The sequence below is a fragment of the Helianthus annuus genome, chromosome 11, assembly GCF_002127325.2.
Source record: "Helianthus annuus cultivar XRQ/B chromosome 11, HanXRQr2.0-SUNRISE, whole genome shotgun sequence".
NCBI lineage: Eukaryota > Viridiplantae > Streptophyta > Magnoliopsida > Asterales > Asteraceae > Helianthus > Helianthus annuus.
In genome coordinates this window covers 85,122,353-85,131,800 of record NC_035443.2, presented here as the reverse complement: position 1 = coordinate 85,131,800, position 9,448 = coordinate 85,122,353, and the positions used below count along the sequence as shown (strand labels likewise).

General features: G+C 32.3%; 1 long non-coding RNA gene across 21 annotated transcripts; it reads left to right on the top strand.

The window, feature by feature from the left end:
• Positions 1-2,019: 2,019 nt before the first annotated feature.
• LOC110922962 lies at positions 2,020-9,211 on the top strand. 21 transcript variants are annotated; one of them, XR_004871815.1, is made up of 13 exons: positions 2,021-2,264; positions 2,833-2,960; positions 3,054-3,135; positions 4,201-4,379; positions 4,545-4,614; positions 4,745-4,853; positions 4,951-5,011; positions 5,380-5,514; positions 5,626-5,889; positions 6,409-6,568; positions 6,657-6,763; positions 7,480-8,572; positions 8,807-9,209. It is a non-coding gene; the product is annotated as an uncharacterized LOC110922962 (long non-coding RNA). The 21 variants fall into 21 exon arrangements; XR_004871816.1 differs by having other exon boundaries at positions 4,556-4,614; positions 4,766-4,853; positions 8,807-9,208; XR_004871814.1 differs by having other exon boundaries at positions 4,556-4,614; positions 8,807-9,208.
• The last annotated feature ends 237 nt before the right edge of the window (positions 9,212-9,448 follow it).

Below are 9,448 nucleotides of genomic sequence, written 5' to 3'. Positions count from 1 at the left end.
GATCAAATATAGTGCGTTTTCATTTAAAATGTTGCATCTTTTTATGTACGAGTACCTATAGCGTTTTCGTTTAAAAAACATTTTTAAGTGCATCTTTTTATGTATGAGTACCTATATATTCGAGTTGTTTACATTTCGACGTAATTGTTTTTAGGAAACGAATCGTAAAATATAATAAGTATTCGTGGTTATTTTATGTATGTTTCATAAATATTGTTTCGAACTGAGTGGAGTCAAATTGTGTTTTTCTTTTTTTTTTTTTAAAGAGCTCTAATTAGTCCATTTTTATTACATGTCATTTTTTTTGTTTATATCTGTTATGTTTTCTATGTATGAGTTAGGCTATATATAATACGTTATGATTGTACAATATAATTTCGATTTACTTTACGTTTTGATCCAATCATAATGCTTATAGAGGTTACATTGACTTCAATCAGATACGTATAAACATACATTTTCATATGTTTAACGCATTTACAGAGTGATTTGACTAATCCATTCAATGTTTACGATGTACCTGCGCCGCAACGCGCACGGGTCTTATTACTAGTATATATATACATATATATAATACCAAATCATTTTGTAATATCTTTAATTTATAACCATCTAACAATATAACCGATGGCACCAATCTTCGAGTTTATTTCCATAACTTTATTTATCTTTTTTATAAAGGTAGTATATTGAAATAAATTTCTGTTAAATTTATTGAATATAATATTTTGGAATCAAAGGATGGATAAATCAAAATATAAACTTTCTGGATTTTAGGGAACAACTTCATTTTTAACTAGTGGGTTGAACCATATCGGTTTAAAACTTTAAAACTTAACTTCTTATTGTATATTACATTATTTATTCAAGGAAGTACTATAGTAAGTAATACAAAGTTTGACGTTTCTAAAATTGATTCTAAATATATTAGATAATTAGAATATGCATGTATATCCCAAACAATAGTAATTGTAATTTGTTTAAAGATATTAAAATTGTAATTTGATTTTTTAAATAAAGTTATATAAAGGACAACTGTATTAAACACACATTTGAGTTAATTATATTTATGTGGAGTATTCATTTTAAATTTTTAGTTTGAAAATGAAACAATAACTAGAACGTTTAGGAAAATTTAACGTGCCAGGTAAAATAAATAAATAAATAGATACTATTTAAGTCGGATAAGAAAAGATGTTTTCATATTTGTAATATCTATACTTCTAAAAATTAATTATCTAATCTCTTTTATATGTATCGATTGTTCAAACCATCAAACCCATCTTTTCTCTTCTTTTATTATATATGATAAAAATTTGTTACTTCTTTTCAATATAACATTCTAAATGATAGAGAATAAAAACATGATTATAAAATCTTTTGAACATATGCTTTCTTTGAATTATGTTATAGTTTTAAATGTGTAAAATTTTACATATATCCTATGTAAAATAACTTGTATTTTATATTATATATACGTATAAACATATAAATATTATTTAAACGTTATGATAATGTATATATATAATTCCAATTATTAATACATGTAGCTTGTATATGTATAAAATTTTATATTTCATGATTACTTAAATCATGACATTTACAAAACTAGTCAGATTAATATTTTAAAAGATGATAATCTAAACAATACTGATGACACATAATTAGTTTTAAATAGTGGTGATAGTTGAAACTGAAGTTTTTATTGAACAAATAATTTATTATATATAAATATAAAGGCTATTCTATTTCTATGATATCTCGTAGTTAAAAGTAATAACTTAACTTTGCTTTCAACTAGAATATTTTAGTTTGACAGGAACTTTTTTTTCTTTTTTTTTTCACAATCTATATATATAATAAACAAATAAGGTTTGGGACACGTGTCGCGTTATGGTGCAACCAATTGTGATTTTTGGCGGGAAAATGTGGGAAATCGCTTAGGATTTAATTGGATCCCGCGTTGGTATCCATACCCGGTTCTTTGACCCGTGGTATATAAATCTTCTAAAAACTTAAATCCTCATTTGTTTCTCTAAGCCGTCATCTACCAAAACCCTAGCATCGCTTCGTTTCCTCTTCAAGAATCTCCCTACCCAGCTGCATTTCTTTTTTTCTTTTTATCAAAAAACTGAGAACAATCGTATAGCCATCGTATTTGGTGTTCTGCTTTTGTTTTCATGGAATTTTCTTTTGAAGGTATTTTTATGGTTCGTTATTCAAAGGGGTATGGAAGATGATCTATTATCTCGCAGTCAATCAAGGTATGTTTGTGTTCATGTATTTTTTTCTCACTTTGCCTTTCTTCCATCGATTTCATGTTAAACATTATTGTTTAGGGTTTTCGTTATCCTGTTATTCTTACCGTCTAAATGAAAGTTAGTATAGTTATATGTAGCTTATATTTGATGATGATTTCTGTTCATAATATTCCAGTTCATAATTTTTTGTTTTGAAAATTAGGGTTATTGTTTATTTCCATATACAAGATCTGGTCACTTATGTGGCGTTTAGTATAAAATAAGATTATGATTGTAGTTAATGAAATGGTTGGTTCTGATTTCATTTTCTTTGTTATAAAAAATTCCTTTTGAACTTATTGGTAAAAGTGGTTTCATTGGTTCGTGGTGGCGGTGTTTGCCAACGTGACTATATCATAGATTGGATTTTATATATTTTGTGGACAAACTATAGCGATCGACAATCTATTGCGCCATCAGTTAGGCTATCGGTATAGTTCCAGAAGGATATGATTGAGAAAAAGGCTTTATCATCCATTTGTTTTTAGCTGAATACCAGATAAACTCAATCGATGGCGTTAACTTTCTACAGAATTCATATCCAGAAAGTGGCTTTTGTGATCATTTGAGGTTTATGTTCGCGTACGTGGTTGTGTCTCCATCTCTGGACACTCTTGATTTCCAAGCTGGTGTTACAAAGGGCTTTTGTAAAGTGTAGAGGTATAGTTGTGTGTGTGAATTAAATCAAAGCTGGTCAATATAACTAATGAGTCTCATCTTAAAAATTAAAATTAAAATGAATATGTTTTGTAGGACTTGGTGGGTTTGTTGCTTGCAATAGTCTTTCACAAAGGAACGATGATCCAACCAAAGCATCACACGTCCTTGGGATGTGGTACGGTTTAAATATACATAGTTTTTTCAAATAAACTTTTTTTTATATTTTTTTTGTTTATAATGTTATTTCGGTTGTGAAGCGACTCGATTAATCGTCATAATTATTAGGTTAGGGTATTTGGTAAAGTTACCACATTTGACTTTACCGTGAATTTGTATAGCTGATGCTTGATAGTTTGTTTTCTGTAATTTACGAATTTGGTAGTATTTAAAAAAGCAAACATCTGCGTTTCGCTTTTATTGTTTTCCTTATATTGAGCCGGCAATAATGGATGTTAAACCGTCATTTATGGAATAGTTTAAATATTTATGACCTATTTATTTGTCAAACTTGCTTACGTTTACAGCCTGGTTCAGTGGGATCACTAACACAATGTTTTATAAAGAGGAATCGCAACGCTCAAACGTATAACCTCTACCTCAATTTGACCAAAGGGAACCATTTTAAAATGATGATTGTTATTGTTTTTAAGCAACAAGTTGAGATCTTTTTGTTCATATGGTAAAATTACTTATCAATTAACAATATGCCCTTTTGGCAGCTTCAAATGATGATGAAAATTCCTTTTTGCTGCAAAGAGGTTTCGGCGCATTATCTGCACAGATAATTTCAAGTTTTGTCCTTTATCTTTAGGCCACTTTGCAAGTTTTGTCCTTTATGTTTAAATTTGACGAGTTTTGTCCTTTGTGTTTAAAAATCAAGCACGTTTTACCCTTTATGTTTAAAAATCAAACACGTTTTGTCCTTTATGTTTAAAAAATTAAGCACGTTTTGTCCTTAAAAATCAAGCATAAAGGACAAAACGTGCTTGATTTTTAAACATAAAGGACAAAACTCGTCAAATTTAAACATAAAGGACAAAACTTGCAAAGTGGCCTAAAGATAAAGGACAAAACTTGAAATTCACTCGATTATATAATTTCCCTAAATGCTGATGATATATCAAAAGGCAACAGTGGTTATGCAGGAAAGTTGAGGCAAGTTAGTTATGAATGACTGAATGAATTAGTTTTGTTTTAGCAGTAATCTTCTATTGAAAAATCATATGTTTTGTTATGACAGATACAATTTTATGGGGACCAAGTTTAGAGTTTATGATGCACAACCTGTTAATGCTGCAATTTTAGCAACGAAATGTCATTCCTCGAGGATGGGGAGCGTCAAACGTGTATCACCTAAGTCCCTGCTGGGAATTATCCAATTTCCAACATTTCATATGAAGTAAATAACCCGGGAACCAGGTATAATAATAGTATGTGACACCTTTACTTTAAAATACAATTTTTGAATAAATTACGGAATTGTAAATGCATGAAAACTGTCATACCTAACAGTTTTCACAAGAGCGTTGATTTATTTGCAATAAAAAGCTAAATATGGCGATCAGAAAATTGATCACACATCAGTTTTGGTATAGGGTGCAAAGTGTGCGAGCTGGGGGCGAGTTGGGTAATGGGTCAAAACTGGTCGGGTCAGGTTTGGTTGACCCATAACTTTTATATATAACATGTAGTTTCTACTTTAATTACAAAATCGTGTTTTTTCATGATATTTGCTTTAAGCCAGGTTATTTATTTTGATAATTATCTGAACATGGCAATGATAGCATATCTTGAAGCCTATGAAGGTCTTTGCCGGAACTATCCTTACATTGCTGAATAAGAAGAGGGAGTAAGGCACCTAATGAAAATCCTTGCAGCCACTAGAAAGTATTGGTATGAACTTCGCTATTAATTGAGTCTCATATTACAAATTCAAGATCACTGATTGCCTCTGGATCCCATGGTGTAAGGAGCCGTTTAAATTTTGCAGACCCGTCTTATTATTTTCGGATTTATATGCCTTTGTCATAAAGAGACGACCAGCGGACAAGGTATTCTTCTCCCTGTAAACCATAATATGCTCGGTTCGTTTTTGTGTTTGCACCCGTATGGTAGGTTAGGGTTTTTGAAATAATCAGATTGAATCGAGCAACCTTTGACCCATGTAGAAGCATCACAATTACTAGGGGATATTTGTGTAATCGAGCCAAATTTACCTTCCAATCTTGATTTAAGTATATTTTGTGTCTGTGAATTTGTAGATATAGATATGTGTATATATTCGCTTTACTCTACATTGAGATTAGGGCACTAATGTAGAGATACCATTTTATAGTTTACCACTTAATTCCGTAATAGTCATTGTTGTGTGTTAATAGTGATTTATATTATTTCCTATGCTTTTGGAATTTGATTTTAGATAAGCTTCACTTCATCATTCAGAGTTTATTGGAACTAGCAACTCCACAAAAACACTGCTGCAAAGTCAAAACTATAATGTAAGCTGGTACGCGCAAACTGATCAGACTTACTGTTTGTATTGCAGTTCAAATGGGTAATTAGTTCAATCGTTCGACACATACATTCAAGTTAATTGAAATCTAGATTTGAGTTGCTATTTTATTCGTAACTGATGTTGTTCTGCATATCTATTAAATGACAATAGGTTTGGGACATGTGATGGTGGGCGACAACTCGATTTAAAGTCGCAAGAGGGAAGAGGCAATCTACGGAGGGCTTCTTTTAATAAAAGAAGCGTTCCAGTACTAACGTAAATAACGTTCGAGGGGCCGAAAAAGTTTTGGTGACGGTTTGTGATACTTATTTTGTGAGTACAGAAGTTAAAGCTGGTAAAATTCCATTGATTATTAGTGAGAGGATTAAAAAGCATAGAGTGTTGATGAATGATGACAAACGACAGCTACTTAAGGTAACAAGTAACATGTGTGAAGTTTTATCGTATCTTTAGCAGGTTTACTTCAAAAATTCGGATTATTTGAAGTTTAGAAATGCTCTATTTGTATGCATAATTAGATTAGATTAGATTTGTTCATTTTTAATGGTTATCATGAACATCATCTAATTATTAGCCCCCTATAAATTTTCGAAGTTTATTCGATGAAAATCGTTCGTATTGAGATTTAGCCGGTTATGCAATACTGTTGTGGTTTATAAGAATGCGAGATACCGACTCGAAGAGATCAAATCTTCTTGAAAATGTTATAATTTAACATATTTGATCCCGTGTTTTTAAGGGTCACTTGGAATTTCATGATTGTTAAAGTGAAAAAGAAAAACAAAACTTATTACTTGTATAATATACTTGGCTTCATGTGTAGTTTAATGAGTTTGTAGGGAAAACAAAAGTCAAAAGTGGTTTTTTTTTCTCGAAACGTATGAGATTTAACAAGGATGTCTTCTTTTATAATTTTTTTAAATTTTTATGTAGGCTACTTCAAAGAAGGTGATAACAAGGGAAGAGTGGGAGAAAAAGCGTAGTGATGTTAAAATTAAAAAAGAAGACATGAACAAGTTGGTTATGAATTTTCTTTTCACTGAAGGATATGTTGATGCAGCAGAAAAGTTCTGAATGGAATCTGGCACCGAGCGTATCCTTTTTATCTTTTAAATAAGTTGTTTATAATGTTGATTTATGTACATTTTCCCTGTTCTTTGAAGTTCCTTATAGGTAATTAGCAGATATAGACCTTGCAACCATTACAGATCGTATGGCTGTTATGAAAGATGTACAGTCGGGGAACGTTGAAGACGCAATTGAAAAAGTTAGTGATTTGAACCCTGAGGTTAGTTGCTTCTTTTGCTTTGTGATTGCTTTTAGTAGTCCCTGTATTCTAATAAAATGCAATAACTTCAATTTAGTATTCTAAAAAAAATTGTATTATTATGTTGTATTTGTTTGTTTTCTTTTTATCATCTTTACATTTTTTTATGGGGCTGGTGTTGGTTCAAAAGATTTCCTTACTTTTTATCATTATTATTGAACGGTTTTTAAGGCATTATACCGTTTGCTTTCTGATTTTTGAGGGGGCACTTTCAGCCCATATTCAATAAAAATGGATCAATATGGGTTAGGCATAAGGTCGGTACCGTATCCGCAAATACAAATAATGGATATCGGTACCGAAAGTGGCCGGTACGGTACCAGTATTGGAAGGTAAATCAACCCAAAGTACCGTATCGTACTGAACTTGTAACGATCCAAAAAAGCGCAAAAAGTGGGTATCGACTACTGAATTGGTACCGAAAATTGCTCCGTAGGGCACCGATACCCGGTACTAAATGATCATCCTTGATTAGGTTTGGGTGGGTAAGTAAAAAATACTTGGCCAAAAAGAAACGGGTAAAACAGATCTAAGGGATAAAATCATAAAAAGCTCCCCAATGTGTGCTCAAGTGTTTATAACCGTCTAAATTGCTTACAATATTCTAATTGACCACCATTTCATTATTCGGATCAGCTTCACCTTCTCTAAAATTAATAAAGCTATTCATCTTCTAGGATTTTAACACGAAAAATAATTGATATACAATGATTGCAAAGAAATTCCAAAAAAAAACCCGACACTGAAAACATATGTGGGATGTGAAGAAATTTAAGGTGGGATCAAAGGGGCTAGCGGTATCCGCCATTGGATTTGGATGTACGGGCATGCCCGGAGGATACGGCCTTGCAAAACCTGAACAAGACGTGATTCCAACTCATCCATTTCGCCATTAACTCCGACGTCACTCAACTCGATACTTCTGACGTGAACGGGTAGCGTTAGGCAACCCAAAATCTATCATTATCATGTTCGGGCACTGTCAAGAATGTCCAGAGTTGCTGCCCCTTGTGTGATATTTGACTGATTTTGTGTGTGTGAATGCATGACTGGTACAGGCATTGAACGGGGTGACAAGAGAGATGTTCAACTGGCTACAAAATTTGGGATAAAATATGGGGAGAGTATGGGTGAGGTGGAAATTCATGGTGAACTATAGTACGTTAGGGCTTTTGTGAAGCTAACTTGAAGCGGCTTGATGTTGATTACATTGATATTTACTATGTTCATCACATTGATACGAAAGTCCCTGTCAAACTCACATTCGTCTATTATTTCATTCATTTTAATTGAAATCATAGTTGTAATGCATTTGAATTTGTAATAATCAGGTAAAGGTTGAATGATTTAATAATTGAAGTATTTTGATTATACTGGGTCAAAATTATCAGCATTGATCAACTAATAGTGTAATTCTAATTGAAGAGTACAGGAAAACGGCGTGGTTGAAGATCTGGTAAAAGGTTTCTTTTGTTTGTGTAAATTGATATGGAATGACGCTTTTGCCACTCATAAAATTTGGCATGTGACATTGAGTTAACAAGGCTCTTATTGATATGGAGTAAAATTGCATTGAATGAAAACCTTTGTGTATTTTTTGCAATAGGTTTCATATTTGTAAAAAGCAACAATTTGGTATAAACCACAAGGACTAAAACCGCAATTTACTCATTTTTTCCCTAGATTACAAGAATCAAATGATAGGTGTTGGGAATCGAAAATACAACAATCCAACATGGAGCCATCTGCTATTACTAAGACCTTTCTCATGTTAAGTCATCCAGTTATATCTTTAATGATCTTATTGTGATTCATTGATTTGGTGATAACTTCGTTTGATACGTTACGTACCCGTGGGTAGAGGGATGGGTTTCGTTACATTTGGATTGTTTGTGATTTAGGCTTTTGGAATGGTGTTGATCGCCATTATTAATGGTATACAAATTTAGCTTGAATTCTTTATTTTCTATCGATCGATGAATCTTTTTGATAATAAATGTGCAGGCCTTGCGTCTTCCTACAATGGCATGATAACATGGATGAGCTGGAAATAAAGAAAATGGAAAAGGCATAAGAAGCCTACATGGATGAGCTGGAAATAAAGAAAATGAAAGAGGCACAAGAAGCCTACAAGGCTGCAATTGCAACTACAAAAGAGAAGCAAGATGACGAGTTGATCCCAATAGCTACCAATCCCGGCTTGCATCTGCAATATTTTGTTTTAAAAAGTTGGTTGGTCTGAATTTCAATAGCACATCAAATCATTTTTATCGCCAATGTTGGGCTAGCCCACTTGGTAGCCACTTTCTGATATAGAGTATGGAATCTTAAAATATGTTAATATTTTAATTATTTAGTTTTTAGGCAAGTATAATGTTTGATAGTTGTTATATTAAAGTTATGTTGATCGACAACAATAGTAGCAATTAAAGGATTATTCAGGCATGGGCAAAATACCATTTTTGCATCACTTTGTTGTCCACATCATTATGTGCTTGAAAACAATAGTAGCAATTAAAGGATATTCGGGCATGGGCAATACCATTTTTGCATCACTTTGTTGTCCGCATCATTATGTGCTCGACTCCACTTAAAAGACTAAAACATGCGTGAATGGTCAAGACCCACCCGACTCTTGATCTTTGT